This window comes from Coregonus clupeaformis, chromosome 26, assembly GCF_020615455.1.
Source record: "Coregonus clupeaformis isolate EN_2021a chromosome 26, ASM2061545v1, whole genome shotgun sequence".
NCBI lineage: Eukaryota > Metazoa > Chordata > Actinopteri > Salmoniformes > Salmonidae > Coregonus > Coregonus clupeaformis.
In genome coordinates this window covers 1,962,586-1,983,683 of record NC_059217.1, presented here as the reverse complement: position 1 = coordinate 1,983,683, position 21,098 = coordinate 1,962,586, and the positions used below count along the sequence as shown (strand labels likewise).

The window sequence follows — 21,098 nt, the reverse complement described above, 5'->3', positions numbered from 1 at the left end:
CACACACACACACACACACACAACTCTCTTTCTCTATACGGTCTCTTTAGTAAGTGGCAGGCTGGTATTACTGTCACTTTGTTTTTCTCTTGCTGTTAGAATGAAATGGAATGGCACTCAAATCCCATTTGTAGGGATTAGTGGACACTAGAATCTGATGGCGATGCGGTACAGCTGTTAAGTGTCCTTTCTAACGACCATTCAGCACAGCATAGCAATGTAACATGTGTGCATGTGTGTGTATGTGTGCCTGGAAAAGATTGGCCCATCTGTGCCCATATCTATATTCAGTGCCTTCAGAAGGAATTATTCACACCCCTTGACTTTTTCCACATTTTGTAATGTTACAGCCTGAATTAAAATGTATTACATTTAGATGTTTTTGTCACTGGCCTACACACAATACCCCATAATGTAAAAGTGGAATAATGTTTTTAGAAATGTTTACACATTCATTAAAAAGGAAAACTGAAATGTCTTGAGTCAATAAGTATTCACCTTTTGTTATGGCAAACCTAAATAAGTTCAGGAGTTAAAATTTGCTTAACAAGTCACATAATAAGCTGTGTGGACTCTGTGTGCACTAATAGTTTTTTTGAATGACTACCTCAGCTCTGTGCCCCACACATACAATTATCTGTAAGGTCCCTACCACAAAGAGCAGGGAGGTTTTCCAATGCCTCGCAAAGAAGGGCACCTACTGGTAGATGGGTAAAAAAAGAAATATATGAATATCCCTTTGAGCATAGTAAAGTTATTAATTACACTTTGGATGGTGTATCAATACACCCAGTCACTACAAAGATACAGGTGTCTTTCTTAACTCAGTTGCCAGAGAGAAGGGAAACTGCTCAGGGATTTCACCAGGAGTCCAATGGTGATTTTAAAACAGTTACAGAGTTTAATGGCTGTGATAGGAGAAAACTGAGGATGGATCAATAACATTGTAGGTACTCTACAATACAGTGGCTTGCAAAAGTATTCTCCCCCCTTGGCAATTTTCCTATTTTGTTGCCTTACAACCTGGAATTAAAATAGATTTTTGGGGGGGTTGTATCAATGGTTTTTACTAGATTACTTGTAGTTTTTCATGTTGTCTGTCTGTAATTTTTTGTAATGACTTGGTGCTGCCTATCTTGGCCAGGACGCTCTTGAAAAAGAGATTTTAAATCTCAATGAGCCCTTCCTGGTTAAATAAAGGTTAAATAAATAAAATAAAAATTTCATTTACACAACATGCCTACCACTCTGAAGATGCAAAATATTTTTTATTTTGAAACAAACAAGAAATAAGACAAAAATACAGAACTTGAGTGTGCATAACTATTCACCCCCCCAAAGTCAAGACTTTGTAGAGCCACCTTTTGCAGAAATTACAGCTGCAACTCTCTTCGGTTATGTCTCTATAAACTTGGCACATCTAGCCACTGGGATTTTTGCCCATTCTTCAAGGCAAAACTACTCCAGCTCCTTCAAGTTGGATGGGTTCCGCTGGTGTACAGCAATCTTTAAGTCATACCATAGATTCTCAATTGGATTGAGGTCTGGACTTTGACTAGGCCATTCCAAGACATTTCAATTCTTCCCCTTAAACCACTCAAGTGTTGCTTTAGCAGTATGCTTAGGGTCCTTGTCCTGCTGGAAGGTGAACCACTGTCTCAGTCTCAAATCTCTGGAAGACTGAAACAGGTTTCCCTCAATAATTTCCCTATATTTAGTGCCATCCATCATTCCTTCAATTCTGACGAGTTTCCCAGTCCCTGCCGATGAAAAACATCCCCACAGCATGATGCTGCCACCAACATGCTTCACTGTGGGGATGGTGTTCTTGGGGTGATGAGAAGTGTTGGGTTTGCGCCAGACATAGCATTTTCCTTGATGGCCAAAAAGCTCAAAGTTAGTCTCATCTGACCAGAGTACCTTCTTCCATATGTTTGGGGCGTCTCCCACATGCCTTTTGGCGAACACCAAACATGTTTGTTTATTTTTTTCTTCAAGCAATGGCTTTTTCTGGCCACTCTTCAGTAAAGCCCAGCTCTGTGGAGTGTATGGCTTAAAGTGGTCCTATGGACAGATACTCCAATCTCCGCTGTAGAGCTTTGCAGCTCCTTCAGGGTTACCTTTGGTAATCTTTGGTAACTTCTGAAGGTAATTGGTTGCACCAGATCTTATTTAGGGGCTTTATAGTAAAGGGGGTGAATACATATGCACGCATATGTAGTTATTTATTTCATTTCACTTCACCAATTTTGACTATTTTGTGTATGTCCATTACATGAAATACAAATCAAAATCCATTTAAATTACAGGTTGTAATGCAACAAAATATGAAAAACGCCAAGGGGGATGACTACTTTTGCAAGGCACTGCACTAACCTAATTGGCAGAGGGAAAAGAAGGAATATTTTACAGAATCAAATTATTCTAGGCACTAAAGCAATACTGCAAAAAATTTGTCAAAGCAATTAACTTTTTGCCCTGAATACAAAGCGTTATGTTTGGGGCAAATCCAACGCAACACATTACTGGGTACCACTCTTCATATTTTCAATCATAGTGGTGGCTGCATCATATTATGGGTATGCTTGTAATCGTTACGGACTGGGGAGTTTTTCAGGATAAAAAATAAACGGAATGGAGCTAAGCAAAGGCAAAATCCTAGAGGAAAACCTGGTTCAGTGTGCTTTCCACCAGACACTGGGAAATTAATTCACATTTCAGCAGGACAATAACCTAAAACACAAGGCCAAATCTACACTGGAGTTGTTTTTCAAGAAGACTGAATGTTCCTAAGTGGCCGAGTTACAGTTTTGACTTAAATCTACTTGAAAATATATGACAAGACCTGAAAATGGTTGTCTATTAATGATCAACAAACAATTTGACAGAGCTTAAAGAATTTTGAAAATAATATTGGGAAAATGTTGTACAATTCAGGTGTGGAAAGCTCTTAGAGACCCAGAAAGACTCACAGCTGTAATCGCTGCCAAAGGTGCTTCCACAAAGTATTGACTCAGAGGTGTGAATACTTATGTAAATGTCATGGGGTATGAATTCTTTCTGAAGGCACTGCATTGGCCATGGTGCCCTAGTAGAAGCCTAAGCAGTAAATATGTACATATTTATTTATTTAAAGTGTTTTTAATTGTTGTTGTTTTTTATTTTTTATTTTTTTAAAGCTTGCGAGGAATGGGAGATGCAGTAGAGCAGCAAACAGTAAAGATATTGACAGAATTTCAGACCAACATTTTTGTGTCTAGATGTTCAATGTCATAGCTTCAAAACCTTGAAATTAAATATTCAAAAGCATGTTATCTGACCGTGCAGCCTTTTGCTTTGGCGTTGGAAGCTATTAAGGTTTTAATCTAAGAGTGGCATGTCGGTCGTCTTGATTGCTTCGACACTGTCCATGCAGGAAATTGATCTGTGCCTGTCCTTAATGAATGTGATTGTCGGATGCGCCTGATGAAGCTGTAGCTTTATGTGATTAAGCTTCAAGGGCCACTAAGTGCAGCCAGTCAATGGAATTAAATATTGCAGTCAGATGTCCAATAATCAATGCAGTGACCCTTACCTTTCTAAAGCAAACGTGTGTGAGAGTGTTTGTCTGCTTCATCAATCAATCAATCAATCACATGTATTTATGAAGCCCTTTTTTACATCAACAGATGTCACATAGTGCTTATACAGAAACCCAGCCTAAAACCCCAAACAGCAAGCAATGCAGATGTAGAAGCATCCTGAAAGGCTCAGAAATCCAGGAGTCAGGAGTATTGTAAAGCAATTACAATGTACAGATAACATAGCCATTTTTGACATCCTTCACATACACCATATTTGTGTATGGGGCTGCTGAACTGATAAAGTGACTAGGACAGAGACATAATTAGCAGCCAAACGACCCAATATCGTTTAATTTACAGCTGATTGTTGTCACAATTTGCTCTTATATTACCCTCCATTGTGTTTTAACATCATTCATTCACCCAACAGTAGAAGTTGTTTGTAATTTTGAGTTGTATAATGCATTCATTTGAAGCAGAAGTAGTGGATGATTTCCCATTATCTTAGAGCCTTATACCATTTTATTACATCAGTTTCTACTGACCGTATGCAATGTGAGGATAGAGAAGTGTGTGTCTGTGTGTGTGTGTGCGCATCCGTGCGTGCGTGTGTATGTCACAAATGCTTACGGCCCGTCCCAGTATCCCTAACTCAGCACAACTGCCAAGTATTTACAATGAATGCATAATGAAATGAAAGATGTGTTGCACTCTAGGCACTCTTTGCCAAACATTAAACATTTCTGCTAATATTGTGTCACTGTCACTTTTTAGTCATCACTTGATTTGCAGCTAATAGCGTGAATGTTCAGCGTAAAGCTCCAGCTCCAGCAGATTATTATAAATCTTAGACTGTGTCTCAAATGGCACCTTATTCCCTATATAGTGCACTACTTTTGACCAGGGCCCATAGGGCTCTGGTCAAATCTAGTGCACTATACAGATGTAGGATCTTAATTTGATCACCCTGTTGCAGGAGAACATTCCTGCAATGCAGGACATTTAAAAGTTGTAGTTTATTTGATGTTTAAAAAGGCTTCTGAAGTTTGTGATTTCCACTTTTAAATTTCAGACTTGATTTTATCTTACGAAAAATGTATCAACCCCTAAAAAAATGTCAATTAATTATAATCCACATACTATTTCACATTTCCTGTTGCTGCAGGATAATACATTTTCCTTCTGTAGCAAACTGGCTCAAATTAAGATCCTGCATCTGTATAGGGACTAGGGTGCCATTTGGAATGGAGACATATTGGCAGGTAATTTATGCTATTTCTGGTAGTTTACATTGTTCAGAGAGTGTAAAATAAGTATATAACTACTCAGCAATGCTGCCTGCAACTATCAAAATGAACAGTGTGTAGTGTTTTGAGGCTGCTATACTGTAGGGCTGGAAACGATGGGTCACTCATGACTGTTCAATTACTTATTCTGTGTTTGCTTCCCAAATGGCACCCTATTCCCTATATACTGTAGTGGACTATTTTTGACCTGGGCCAATCGGGCTCTGGTCAAAAGTAGTGCACTATAAAGGGAATAGGGTGCCATTTGGGATGTAGCCTATATCACACTATAAATCAGGCTTGACTTTTGGAGTGCTCAGACAACTTCATGAGCTTCTTGTACATGTTGAAGGGAAATAAACCAGCTTGCTACAGCGTCTGTGGTTAAAAGGTGTGGAAATGTGTGACGAGCATGTTACCAGCCATCACGTCTTAATGTGTTTTTTCTTAAACTATTCAACATACATATTTTTCTCACCATTGTGTAGTGCTTTGGAAGCATTCAAGCTTTGCAAGCTTGCTCTATGTGCATTTCTCAGTGTATAATTTGTCTGACATTACTCATTCAAGAGCTTCTTTACTCAGTCTTTAACCTCATTCTCTCCAGTCTTTTCTTTTGATATCTGACTCTAAGGAATTATTCTCCACCCACCGAATGTTTAGGGGTTATTAAGACGTACAGAAAGAACATCTGAAATGTCTATTAAAATGTAGACTATCCTCCCTTACAGTAGCTCACAGAGCAGCTGCATCAACATTAGCATGTAATCAAATACATGGAGGAAACTTCATCTTTCATACTCATACTGCCCTGCTTAATTTGCATAGAAGTGTGTACAATTAAAATTTCAGTGGATTTGTAGACCCACAGAATGCTCTGAGATTGCAACACAAAATACATTTCAAACCGTGACCCGATTAATTACTTTCACCTGACCACACACATTGAGCTCCATTGAAACACATTAGATTCACAGTCAGGCCTACATTAGTGTGACCGCTGCTGAATCTATTACCTCAATAGACCACAAGAAACCACAAAGCCTGGCCCTAGTATATGCAGACTTTGCCTGGATTGCTCCCCCTCTGCCTGTTGATAGTCCATCCCAGCCCTGGTTGGTGTATCTCAAAAGAGATAAACCAACCCTATCCCCCTCTCCTCTGTCTGTCCACAGTCTTAGTCCTGTTTTTTTAAAAGACTAGGGCAGTTTGAAAATGTTTAGAAGACACTGTTAAGGCAGATATTGATCCACTTTGGCACTGCTCAGCTGGACAGTGTGAGAGGAAGAGATCAAAACAGCCATGCAACTGGCCGTGACAGCCGTCACAATGAGACCAGCCAGAGGATCTAGGACATGGACCCAGGCTACAGCCCAAATGCCACCCTAATCACTATATAGTGATAGGGAATAGGGTGCCATTTGGGACGTGCTGTCTGGAGCCATGGGGTGTAGATTAGGATCACATGTTAATGAATCCCCACTGAGCCTCCCTCTCCCTCCCTTCATCCCTCTCTCCCTCCAGCACTCCTTCCTACGACTCGCTCTCACCCTTCTATGTCCCTCCCTCCCTCCCTCCCTCTTACCACTCTCCCATTCCCGCTCCTCCCTCTGTCACTCCATCCTGCAACATTCCAGATCCCCTCCATCCCTCCTTCCCTTTCTCCCTCCTATGACTCTCTCATTACCACTCTCCCTGTCACTCTGTCCTTCTCTCCCCTCCCTCCATCCTCCTCCCTGCTTCAGCCTTATTAGTGTAATCACACCATTAACTTGTGTGTCAATACTTTATACTGGGGGCAAAGTTATTTCATAAATCTTTTATGACCGCTGAGGATCAGTCTCAGTCTGGGCTTGGCAGTGTGATGTGTTGTGATAGCATGTACTCCAATACTCATTTGTTCGCTCCCATAATATTTGGAGGTAACTCAGGGGCATGCTCTTTCAGCCTGCAACCCAAATTGATCCATATTCCCTACATAGTGCACTACTTTTGACAAGGGCCCATGGAGCTCTGATCAGAAGTATTGCACTAAGTAAGGAATAGGGTGCCATTTGGGATGCATCTCCACTGTCTCTCTGCTCTCCGTGTCTCTATGCTCTAGTAATTAGCCACTGTGGTGTAGAGAAGAAGTGCTTAACTTGGCTTGATTCTTACTCGTCCCTCTGGACTCAAAATCCAGCCAGCAAGGCAGCAACAGTCACACAATTGTGGCCCCAGCTCCCTGCTCCACACTTTACTAAAAGTAAAGTTCTTTATCCTCACACTTTTTCTGTGGTGTTAAAAGTGATGCAGATTATTGCGCTATTCTATGTCCAGAGATCTCTCTGTATCTTTGGGAATGAGGCTTAGGGCTGTATTTTAAGAAACCTAACTCAATGGTAAATCTTAGCACTGGTGGTAGTGCTAAATGTTTGGGGGTGTGTCAGAAAAGGCTGGGTTTTGATGAATATACAAGTTGTGGGTGTGTCAAGGCTTGACACCTCACTGGCCAATCAGAATGTGCTCCATTGCTAAATATGTGGTTGCTTTATTTTGTGTATTTAAGGTCTTTTATGTATTGTGTTGTCATCAACGTTAATTTGAATGTTAGTCCGTTATAGCCTGGTTCGTAGCCTGGTTCGCCTTCCCTATATTTGCTAAATATGTTGAACAGTCCACATTGTTCTAGTTGCATTGCTTCAGTGTTAAACATACACTGTAAAAAATAATCCTGAACTTTTTACAGTAAATTACTGGCAGCAAAGTAGCCAATAAATTACAGTAAATTTACAGGAACGTTACTGAAACACAAATTTACAGCATATTACTGTAACGCCGGACTACAGCAACATGCTGTATTTCTAGAATTTACAGTGCATTTCTTGAAGCACAGTGGTTAGAAAACTGTTGCAGATTTACAGTGCAGGAAGTTGGTGCCCACGATGGGCAGTATTTCAGTTACATCTATTTGGTATATGTAGTTCAATAGTCTTAATACCTATTTTGTAATTTGTATTTAACTGGTCTGAAGTACAAGCATGTATTTTGTAAAAGTTTAATTAGAATACATGTATTTTGTATTTCCCTACACAAAAAAAAAAAACTTGAAAGTAGCCCGCTTAACTACAACATATTTAGGTAACAGTAACATAATATTTTTACTTGTTGTGACTGTGATACAGTATGTTCTTGTTTATCTGCCTTAGTTTAATGCACTGACTGTAAGTCACTCTGGATAAGAGCGTCTGCTAAATGACCAGAATGTAAATGTGAAAAATGACACTTGCATAGCACACTACTGAGTATTATTTGAATGAGCTTTGCCACCAAACAAGGCCAAATTTGACCAAAATGCAAATAGTTTGTGGGTGGAGCTGCAGGGTGTGGGACGTCATCTATAATTATTTGGCTGCTCTAAATTACTTTGACCAGCAGGTGCCACTAGTGTGCACTGTGTTGATCAAAGCCTCAAGGAAAGCCTCAGTGCTTCAGGAAGCTTCATTTCCCCATCACTAGTGAGCAGTGTTGCAGTAAAATCATCTCAAGCAAATTTGGTGATACACAAACCAAGTCAAACAAAATTTAAATTACATTATTGATGTCAATTTATATATATATATATATATATATATATATATATATATATATATATATATATATATATATATATACATACATACATACATACATACATCTCCCATTTGGGATGTCTCATAATGCAGTTCACAACAGCAATAATGGATTTGTTGACTTGACAACTGCGTCTGAGTTTTGAATGACCCTTCCCCCCCTTTTGTTCCATGCTGACTGAAGACCTAGCTAGGCAGTAACTAGCTAACAGTAGACACAGATGAAAGGGGAAGGAAACATATAAGTATCTTTTCCATAGATGAATTATTTGATAAAAATGTATTTTTGGCCTTACTACTATTAGCTCATACAAACGCATTGAATAACATATTCACTACATGGAATAACTGATAGTTCCCCAAAAAATCTAAAAGAAGTTTGTTCTGGTGTCTGTCCTATATCTGAGAGATATTTTACATGTATTGAACCCATTCTTTTTGGAACTAAACAGTGTCCATATATATACTTCCATCATTTTTTTCAACTGTGGGCGTCCTAGAGCGCAACATGTATGTGTTCTTGAGAGTCTCATCTTTCCACAGAGGGGTCATATTAGTGTGTAGCCCAAACTGTTTGGATGCTACAGACAGAAGTTGGCATATTGGCTGTACCGACTTCAGATGAGTCCCAAGACGTTTGTGGGGGTCGTAGAGCAGAATCGTGTTCATGAGAGTCTCATCTTTCCATAGAGGGGTCATAGTAGTTTGTAAGCCAAACCGTTCGGACGCTACAGACAATTTTGTGAGAAGACTGATTTTCGGGATGTCTCATAGTCTGACAAACACGCTCTAGCTCTGTCACCTGTGTTACATAGGCAGATGCGGTGGATTGAGACGCATCCAATGCAAAAAAACATATCTCTAGTTTAAACTGACAAATTACTATGGGGATTTGCTATGGGGATTTCCACTGGGGCACGGACATCGACCTTAGGGCGTTTAAGTGTCGTGCTCAAGGGCACATCGATAGATTTTTCACCTATTTGCCTCAGGGATTCAAACCGGTGACCTTTCAGTTACTGGCCCAATGCTTTCAATCACTAGGCTGCCTGCTGCCCATGGAGGGTTTTATGCACAGCCAAACTTTTCACAGGAGCTGGACAAAGATCCAATATAAAGAGAAAGGGGGAATGTCCATTCACCGTTATACCACAGATAGAACAGTGATTCAGATGTTTCACCGGATGTATAAATCTGAAGCATCTGGTTGGAATTTCCACTCACCACCAAATATGGTGATGAGAGGAAGCCCAGTGGCCGGCAGTAGGAGAAGATACAGCAAGATGGATTTTGGCAGACATTCTGCTAATTTTCTCATCTATGAAACATTTGATATCAATACCGTTTTCTGTTCCCAAAACTAAGGACAGAACAGAGTGGACTAAGTTTTGTAGACTTTACCCTTTCAAAAAATATTGTTGTTTAAAAGGAGTGCAAGGGCGAATTGAGTTACTGCACATGCGCACTTCAGAGTAGGCATTCCCTAATGGAAATATGCAAATACATGCTAGAACACGCCAAAAGGCTCTAGCTCGTGCTTGGATCTGCCCACCTCCTTGCTTGTTCTGCCCACTAGGATTAATTTGCTCCCATTGGAAACGACAGGCTGTGAGCTATCTTGGGTAAGTTATACAAATCTTTGGTTATACTGCTCCCAAATGTAATGTTTTATAAACATCATGGAACCATTTTACAGATCAGAAAAATAGTAGACAAAATTGCATTTTATTCGAGCCATGTACATTCTCAAGATAAACCCATGGGCGGTGAATCTTTCCAATAAACCTGGTTTTCAATGAGATTAAATGGAAAAAAAACACTAAATCTAAATAGGATCCAGGGGGATTAAATGCTCATTTCTAGTAACTTTTGAGAAAAGGATACAGAGAAATATTTACTTACAAATGGGCAAATGTACAAGGCTAAGGGTGGCCTTGCAGAAGGGCAAATACTCTGGTATAGTCCAATCAGTCTTCGGGCCATGGCAATTCATACTGTACTGAATACCAGTGTGACTGTTAACGTGGATATATGCAATTAAACAACCATTTTGTATTCTTTCTCAGCTACTGTATGATTCATTTCCTAGTATTTTTCTCACTTCCCCTATGTCAGGTTGTTAATACTGCTGCTCTCCATACTGTATGTATCACGTTTCAGGAGAAGACCCAGATGCAGACAGTGTCGAAGTAACAAAAGTTTATTACAAAAACAGGGGCAGGCAAACAACAGGTCAAGGGCAGGCAGCGGTCAGTAATCCAGATCAGAGTACAAAAGGTACAGAACGGCAGGCAGGCTCAGGGTCAGGGCTGGCAGAATGGTCAAAACCGGGAAAACTAGAGAACAGGAACTTGAGAAAGACAGGAGCAAGGGGAAAACCGCTGGTAGGCTTGACGAAACAAAACTAACTGGCAACAGACAAACAGAGAACACAGGTATAAATACACTGGGGATAACGGGGAAGATGGGTAACACCTGGAGGGGGGTGGAGACAATCACAAAGACAGGTGAAACAGATCAGGGTGTGACAGTACCCCCCCCTCTAGGGTCGCCACCTGGCGTCCTACCTGGGCACATACCTGGTTGACCGGGGTGCCGGCGTTGAAACTCAGCGATGAGGCTTGGATCCAGGATGTCCCTAGCGGGGACCTAGCACCTCTCCTCCAGGCCATAACCCTCCCAGTCATCCAGGCACTGGAATCCCCTGCCCCGAGGTCGAACCTTCAGGAGACGCCTCACCATGTACGCCGGTTGGCCGTCGATGAGATGGGGGAGAGGGGTGGGCCTGGAAACAGGAGACAAAGGGCTGTGAGACATTGGTTTGATCCTAGACACATGAAATGTGGAAGATGAACAGCAGAGGGGTAATGATCTTGGAGATGGGGAAAGAGACGATAAACCGGGGGGAAAGTTTACAGGACTCCACCAGGAGGGGCAGATCTCGGGTGGACAGCCATACCTTCTGCCCGAGACGATACCGGGGAGCCGGGGTCCGGTGGCGGTCCGCTTGTCATCGATACCTGGAGGTGGTCTTGAGAAGAGCCGACCGGGCTCTCCTCCAGGTACAACGACAGCGGCGGACAAACATCTGGGCTGAGGGTATGCTGACCTCTTCCTCTTGCTCTGGGAAGAGCGGGCGCTAATAACCCAGGGAACACTCAAAGGGCGAAAGACCCGTGGCAGAGCAGGGAAGGGTGTCGCGGGCGTATTCGACCCACTCTAGTTGCTGGCTCCAGGTGGTGGGGTTGGCGAAGAGCAGGCAGCGCAGAGTCGTCTCCAGGTCTTGGTTGGCTCGCTCCGATTGGCCGTTGGACTGAGGGTGGAAACCGGAGGCCAGGCTGGCCGACGACCCAATGAGTGTGCAGAATGCCTTCCAGAACCGGAATGAGAACTGAGGACCCCGGTCGGAGACCACGTCCACTCGGAGTCCATGGATCCGGAAGTCATGCTGCACCATGAGCTGGGCCGTCTCTTTGGCAGAGGGTAGCTTGAGGAGAGGAATGAAGTGGGCGGCTTTGGAAAATCGGTCCACAATTGTCAGGATGGTGGTGTTGTCATCAGACGGGGGAAGTCCCGTGACAAAGTTCATTGAAATGTGAGACCAGGGACGTTGAGGAACAGGCAGAGGTTGGAGGAGACCAGCCGGAGCATGCCGAGGAGTCTTGTTCTGCGCACAGATTGTGCAGGCAGCGACGAACGCGGAGACGTCAGGAACCAAGGTAGGCTACCAAAAGCGTTGTCGCACAAAGGCCAGGGTCCGACAGGCGCACGGGTGGCAGGCAAGCCTGGAGGAGTGGGCCCACTCCAGGACCGAGGAGAAGACAGCATCAGGAACAAACGTCCGGGTAATCTGGCCTCCCCCGCTGCACCTCCCGGACTTGCTTCCCTATTTCCCAACTGAGTGCCGTCGCAAAGCACGAGGTGGGAAGGATGGTTTCGGATTCCGGGGGTGTAGCCGCAGGGTTATAGCGGTGTGACAGCACATCTGGCTAGACCTTATTGGATCCCGGTCGGTATGAGAGGGAGAAGTTGAACCAGGTGAAAAGCAGGGCCCACCTAGCTTGCCTGGAATGATACGCTTGGAGGTGCGTAGATATTCCAGGTTCTTGTGGTCTGTCCACACAATGAACGGATGTTCCGCCACCTCCAGCCTGTGCCTCCATTCCTCCAACACCAGCTTTACCGCGAGAATCTCACGATGCCCCACATCGTAATTCCTCTCCATGGCGTTGAGGCGATAGAAGAAAAAGGCACAGGGATTTAACTTGAGGTCCAGGGCCAAACACTGGGACAGGACCTCCGCCGGTCTGACATCCGAAGCATCGGCCTCCACCACGAACTGGCAGGACGGGTCAGGCTGAACCAAGATGGGAGCAATGGTGAAACGGTGTTTGAGGTCCTGGAACGCCCGGTCAGCAGATGGGGACCATGTGAACGGAACCTTGGAAGAGGTGAGTGCAGACAGGGGGGAAGCCAGGTTTCTTTAACCCTGGATAAAGCGGCGATAAAAGTTGGAGAATCCCAGGAAAGGTTGCAGCTGCACTCTGGACGTAGGCTGGGGCCAATCCACCACCGCTCTCACCTTCCCGGGATCCATCTGTACACTCCCTGCTGTGATGATGTAGCCCAGGAAGGGGAAGGGGATGGAGCGATTGAATTTGCATTTCTCCGCCTTCACAAAACGCTGGTTCTTCAGGAGGCATTGGAGGGCCAGTCGGATGTGGAGCACGTGTTCTTGGGTGCAGCGGGAGAAGACGAGGATGTCGTCAAGGTAGATTAAGACGAACCGGTTCAACATGTCGCGGAGAACATCATTAATCATGGCCTGGAATACAGCTGGAGCATTGGTAAGGCCAAATGTCATGACCAGGTACTCATAGTGACCACGGGACGTGTTGAAAGCAGTCTTCCACTCGGCCCCCTCCCGTATCCGCACCAGGTGGTAGGCGTTACGTAGGTCCAGCTTGGAGAGCACGGGCGCAGGGTTTTGTCCTTCTTCTCCACAAAGAAGAACACTGTGCCGGCGGGGGAGGCAGAAGGACGGATGAACCTGGCAGCTAGGGAGTCCTCAATGTAGGTCTCCTTAGCCTTGGTCTCCGGACGCGACAGCGAGTACAGTCATCCCCGGGGTGGACTGATGCCTGGAAGAAGGTTGATTCCGCAGTCGTAGGGTCGGTGCGGCGGAAGTGAAGTTGCCCGGGACTTACTTTAACATTTACATTTACATTTTAGTCATTTAGCAGACGCTCTTATCCAGAGCTACTTACAGTTAGTGAATACATATATATTTTTTCTTTTATTATTATTATTATTTTTATTTTTATTTTATACTGGCCCCCCGTGGGAATCAAACCCACAACCCTGGCGTTGCAAACGCTATGCTCTATCAACTGAGCTACATCCCTGCCGGCCATTCCCTCCCCTACCCTGGACGACGCTGGGCCAATTGTGCGCCGCCCATGAGTCTCCCGGTCGCGGCCAGCTGCGACAGAGCCTGGATTCGAACCAGGATCTCTAGTGGCACAGTTAGCACTGCGTTTGCAGTGCCTTAGACCACTGCGCCACTCAGGAGCTTTAACACCTACCGGAGGTCCTGGTATGCCGCAGGAATGGCAGAGAGGTCTGAGGCAACTTCCGAGCCCCCAGGAAGACGGCCCGGGGCAGGCTGCACTGACTTCAGGCAATGAGCATGGCAGAATGGGCTCCAGCCCAGTAGACCAATCAATAAAGGGGTTGTGTCGCTGGAGCCAAAAAAAAACAATTCCATGGGAACCTGAGGAGACTTAATTAGCAGGAATTGGATCGTCTCGCTGTGGTTCCCTGATACTCGTAGATTGATGGGGGTGGTATTGTGGGTGACCCGGCCTATAGAGCGCCCGTCCAGTGCTGTAACGTCCATGGGAATGGAGAGGGGCTGAGTGGGGATGCCCAGCTCGGACACCAGGGTATCGACCATAAAGCTCTCATCGGCCCCAGAGTCGATGAGTACCTGGAGAGATTTCGACTGGTTCCCCCACCGCAAGATGGCATGAAAAGGAATGCGAGTAAGGGGAGAGTTCTCCATATGGCCCACCAGAGTACTCGCTCCTACCGGTGAGCCTGGTCTTAGTGGACAGGTGGACACAAAATGACCAGTAGTCCCGCAAAACAGGCAACTCTTCGTGTGAAGCCTGTATTGCCGTTCGGCTGGAGACAGCCTAGCTCTGCTAACAGACAACCCGCAGAATTGCTCCAGCAGTGTGTTAAACACTCAGTCATGGCGTTCGGCCAAGGTCTGGAACCCTTCCAATGGTGGCTCCTTGGGAGGAGATGGCATTGCGGACCTGGTCCGTGTCTGCTGGATCAGTCATGGGCAGTTCGAACTATCACGTTTCAGGAGAAGACCCAGAAGCAGACTGTGTCGAAGTAACAAAAGTTTATTACAAAAACAGGGTCAAGGGCAGGCAGAGGTCACATCCCTACCCACACATGCAGCCAGAGCCCCCCATAGGCCTAAGGCAAGTAGGGATATTCGGCAGGAGGCATGGATGTTTTTCCTATCTATTTAAGATTGTTTATTAAATAGCATACAGTAACCGTACAATAAGGCTAGTTCTAAAAAATGTGTAGCCAATCAAAAAAAATATATATTGCATGTTGCCTTTATATTTTTGTTCAGTGTAGTTGCTGACACCCTACAGTCAAATTTTGGCACCGGTAGAGTAGCTTTTTAGCAATTTAAACCAGGCCCCTCTGCAAACACGCCTTTTCCGATGTTGGTTACAAGTGATCTGAAATAGACGCAGGACATCTGTGTAGAGTACCTTTCTATAGGGGGAGAATTGTTTTAAAATGGTCATATCAAGGATGATTTAGCTATTTGGGGTTCTACTAAGCTAACATATTTAATTGTTTTAAGATGGTCACACCAAGGATCATTTGTTTCTTTGATTTTGAATTTTAGGACCCCTTTAGGTATAAAACAATATTTACAGATTATTTGATGAAACATTGAATTTGGCCTTACTGCTATTAGCCCATAGAAACCCATTGAATAACAGATTCATACATGGAAAAACAGATAGTCAGAAAATGCATCAAATGGAAGTTTGTTTGTCAAATGGAAGTGTCTGTCCTATATCTGAGATATAAGAAAGATCAAGACATTATATGTTGTTTTTTGACCCATATACAGCATATAAAAAATGGCCATTAAACTACTTCCATTCATTTTTATTACTGGTACCGGGGGACCTTCAGACAAGTCTTTTGAGGCTTGTGGGCATCCTAGAACAAAACAACTGACGTGCATTTTTATGAGAGTCACACCTTTCCATAGAGGAAAGGTAATATATGAATGTGTAGCCCAAACTGCACGGACATCGACTCTGTTAAGCCAACGAAAGAAGAAAAAAAAACTGATATTGGGATTAACCTTCACTTTAAGGGATTTGAATCCAATGAATGAAGAGCAATGGTACTCTGTCAAATAATGTTGACAGGATTAAACTAACCATCTACACAAAGGACCTCTTCTCCAGTGTTATCACTGAGGTATTTAATTTACTTAAATGAATGCCCCAGATAGATACTGTATTTCAGTTATGGGTATGAAATGGCAACACTGTCATAATCAGATGTATTGTGTATCAAAGTGCTGGCTTAAGTATGATGTATTGAAATATAAAGCATTGATGATACATTTATAGAGTACTAGGCTACTTCTCCTTTCAGCATTTGAGCAGTAGATTAAACAAGATTACACATCAATCTAGCAGCAATAAAACAAGTGCCTGGTGAATGGATGAGTGGGCTTTAGAGCAGCCCAGTCTGTTTGAGGCTCTCTGTGTGTGTGTGTGTGTGTGTGTGTGTGTGTGTGTGTGTGTGTGTGTGTGTGTGTGTGTGTGTGTGTGTGTGTGTGTGTGTGTGTGTGTGTGTGTGTGTGTGTGTGTGTGTGTGTGTGTGTGTGTGTGTGTGTGTGTGTGTGTGTGTGTGTGTGTGTGTGTGTGCGCGTTCGTTTGTGTGTATGTGCGTATGTTTGTGTGTGCATGTGGCTATCATTTCCCTGAAATCCTTTAATACACTCCAACAACATATTGTCTGGAATTAGCTTACATGCACCATATGATATAAAAATAGGTAACATAGATGCATCACTTCATAGTTCACAGATGTCACATTATTGAAGATAGTTAAAGTAGCCTCCTGCACACAATGCTATATCATGGCCATACTGATGGTACTGTATAGAACAAAGAAGGAATTATTTTCCACAGTCTTATACACAAACACCAAACCAACAACTCATCACCCAGTCATTTACAATTAGAGTTTATGGTTTGCCTGTCTGGGTGAGTGTGGTTGTTTCTATCTAATTGTCACTGACAAACATCACTACTTTGTTTCAACCCCATAGAGATGGTTCTCTAAACGTGGGTTGTGTTCATTAGGGCGCAACAATCCTGATCCATACGTTTTTAAAGTTGTTTGTTGAAGCCTCAAGGGAGGCTGATCATCTCCCAATAAGGCGCAGTCAGGCAATGTATGTTTCATGAGTCTCTTTGTTATTTAATCAATTAAGTTAGAAGTCTCAGATGTGAAAGCTGAGATGAAAGTGATGACTCTCTAGCTAGCTGTCTCAGCGAGGAGGTCTCATGCAGTGGCACGATCTTGTTTTGAGAGAGAGATGATTTGGAGCAGCGAGCGCTGCTGAAGCTGTTAATGCCGTGAGATGCTTTCAGCCAAACTCTTTGTCTTCCTGTGCCTTCATCTCAGAGCAATTGAGCAAACGGCACATCACAATTCTTGAAAACCGTCTCATTTTTAAGTGTGAAAGATTTGTTTGTTTTGTAATTACTGAAATGTTTTGCCTGCATGCTAAGAGGAGAGAGAGACGCTCACATGCAAGTCAACATGTATTTTCTTTTTCTTTTTTCTTTTCATGAACATGTTTATTATAAAGTTACAGAATGTCAAGTCAAATGATAAGCTGTTAGTCAGATTGCAAGTCGATGATGTAGGCCTACCCAATGTCAATCTCCTCAATGAAATTATATGCTTTCTTTCTTCAAATTAATGGCAATACCTTCACCTCCCACTATCTGGCTGTATATCCATGAATGGCAGCATTCATCCAAAGCACATTTGAGGAAAACCTGTTTTCATTCTGTATTTATACTAAACAAAGATATAAACGCAACATGCAACCATTTTAAAGATTTTCCTGGGTAATGAAATCAGTCAATTGAAGGACTTAATATATGGATTTCACATGACTGGGAATCAGTGGCGGCTCCTGAAAAAATTCTCAGGAGGGGCAATTTTTCTGATGATTTAGGTGACCTACACACATTTAAAAAAAGATATGTCCAGCAACAACATGAAGACAGGGGCAGCATATAAGTCAATACCAGAAGCATTTATTGACTGATCTCAAAAGTGTTGGCTTACCAGGGTTGGTGGAGCCCTCAGTTTCATCTTTGCCTCGCAAAGCTAACTCAAACACTCCGCAAAACTTCACACACTGGATTAGCCGGCTGAGGATGTGGCGGTTCTTGCTAATGTCGTAGTAAATATATTTGTTATAGTGAATATGGAATATGATATGTTGAGTAAAATGTTGTGCTAAGATCTATTTAGGTCAGGAGCTGGTTATAAGTTCTGTTCCTATCCAATAACAATGGACAAAAGGGTCCTATCTTGTCAGCCTTGTCAGCAGGTGGCCAAGGACAACACCCACGCCATAGGCCTCTCAGTTCTTCCAACTCACGAGTTCTTGCTCTGAGGACACACACACACACAAACACACACACACACACATCATCACTGTTAAACACACACACACACACACACATCATCACTGTTAAACACACACACACACACACACACACAAAAATCCCCTCTCTTAGGCTGAACATTTGAAGACAGAGAACCCGACTCAGAGCCAATGCAACAGTGACAGTAGCCTGCAGGGGACCTCGCCCAACTCATCAGGACCAATCAGAAGATCAGAACTACTAGATTGAACCTACTTCATTTATTGCATAAAATGTCTGCACACAATGTTTCGGGGCTCTCTTCAGATAATAATAATAATAATAATAATAATAATATGCCATTTAGCAGACGCTTTTATCCAAAGCGACTTACAGTCATGCGTGCATACATTTTTGTGTATGGGTGGTCCCGGGGATCGAACCCACTACCTTGGCGTTACAAGCACCATGCTCTACAAGCTGAGCTACAGAAAGTGGATACTCATGGATGCGCATTGCAATTGTAAAATGTCAACACAATTGGAGACACCACGTCATTTTTGGAGACATGTTATTGACAGTAAACTATTGTAGATGCGACTGCTAACTAAATAAAACATTTTAGCTGGCTAGCTAATCATCTTAGCTAAATGTGGGGCAAACAATTCAGTTATTTACCGTTAATTTGAGGGATTGGGGTGAAAGAAATCGAGTTACATAGTGATACTTTACGATATACTGTATTGACAATATCGCAATATTTTAGCGCTAGTTGGCTGTACCTGCACCAAAACACCATTATTGTTCCTTCATAGCTTGTTCTCAATCTTTTCACATTGGGAGCAAATTTGTTTTCAGCACTTTTATTTCCATGACTGATCAAAACTCGTTCTCATGGCTTTCTGATCCCTCTGCAACAGACATATGGTGCGCAATAAAATCACAGTATCGAATCGCAATACGTATAGAATCATGAGACTCGCAATGCTGATGCATATATCTTATCGTGAGGTTCCTGGCAATTCCCAGCCCAAGTTCATTTGCCACAACAAATCTCTTCGCTAGCAAACGCGATGTCTTCTCCAAAACGGCAATGTGTCTCCAGCAATGTTTACTTTTTTGACGTTCTATGGCATCTCCACTTTCCAAGCATATATGACCACATGTAATATTTTGGTAAGTGATGCAAATAGTGAACTATGTAGGGCCAGGATGTAAAATATATGTAGCTGCAGCAATTTCTCTTATCTGATATGGTAAGTAATGGGGCTTAATTTATAGCTCCCTAAGAGTTTGACGAACGGGTCCGTGAACGCGATTCCAGATATATTTACCTCTGAATAAACTGCCTTTATTACACCATATCCACATCCAGTAAACTTGTGATTATCAACACTAACCTCATCGTTGTGGCGGCGGACAGCTAGCCTGTATCCCTCGTCATCCAGTTGAGTGAGTGGCAATGTCTTTTTCGTTCGTACCAATTTTTGGAAAATCCTCGGGTGTAGGACTTTCCGCCTTTAGTAGAAACCTGTTGAATTATTAAATTTGGTCTGGGAGGTCCTAATTGTTTCGTTGCCAATTTATCTCCATTTGTTCGCCGACAAAAAGGAACTTCTTTCAAACAATCCACTCTTTTCTCAGTTACGTTCATGGTTACGTAACGTATGACGTAAAGCGCGTAAGTGCAAGCCCACAGACACCCATTGAGATTGTATTGAAGGCTCTGAAATTTGAAAAAAATAGATTTTACATGGGAGTCTATTACAGACTTCTGGGCGATTTTCAACCTGACTGAAATCGCCCCAAAAGGGGGGGGAGCCATTTGAAGCACGACTTTAGCCGGATTCGACATTTAGTGGCAGTGTGGCACTGTGGCAGATCAGACGTATAGATTACAACACTGATAACTACTGTTGCCGTGATATAATTGATTAGAAAAAAAATCCCTTCCTTTTCCCGTTTGGCAGTGCGTCGCCCATATCGCCCTATTGAACAGGCCGCCCCTGCTGGGAATACAGATATGCATCTGTTGGTCACAGATACCTTAAAAAAAAGGTAGGGGCGTGGATCAGAAAACCAGTCAGTATCTGGTGTGACCACCATTTGCCTCATGCAGCACGACACATATCCTTCGCATAGAGTTGATCAGGCTGTTGATTGTGGCCTGTGGAATGTTGTCCCACTCTTTAATGGCTGTGCGAAGTTGCTGGATATTGGCGGGAACTGGAACACGCTGTCGTACAAAATCGATCCAGAGCGTCCCAAACATGCTCAATGGGTGACATGTCTGGTGAGCATGCAGGTCATGGAAGAAATGGGACATTTTCAGCTTCCAGGAATTGTGTACAGATCCTTGTGACATGTTGCCGTGCATTATCATGCAGAAACATGAGGTGATGGTAGGGGATGAATGGCATGACAATGAGCCTCAGGATCTCGTCACGGTATCTCTGTGCATTCAAATTGCCATCGATAAAATGCAATTGTGTTTGTTGTCCGTAGCTTTTAACTGCCCATACCATAACCCCATCGCCACCATGGGGCACTCTATTCACAACATTGACATCAGCAAATCGCTCACCCACACAACGCCATTCACGTGCTCTGAGGTTGTGAGGCCGGTTGGACGTATTGCCAAATTCTCTAAAACGACGTTGGAGGCGGCTTATGGTAGAGAAATTAACATTAAATTCTCTGGCAACAGCTCTGCTTGACATTCCTACAATCAGCATGCCAATTGCACGCTCTCTCAAAACTTGAGAAATCTGTGGGGTGTGTTGTGTGACAAAACTGCACATTTTAGAGTGGGGGTTTTATTGTCCCCAGCACTTGTGTAACAATCATGCTGTTTAAACAGCTTCTTGATATACCACAAAGTGTGGGGATAAAAAAACGTCTACT

At 43.3% G+C, this 21,098-nt stretch overlaps 1 protein-coding gene across 9 annotated transcripts in view; it reads left to right on the top strand.

The window, feature by feature from the left end:
- LOC121540500 (receptor-type tyrosine-protein phosphatase F) overlaps positions 1 to 21,098 on the top strand; it is a 422,639-nt gene that overhangs the window by 101,394 nt on the left and 300,147 nt on the right. The gene's annotated exons all lie outside the window — the stretch shown is intronic.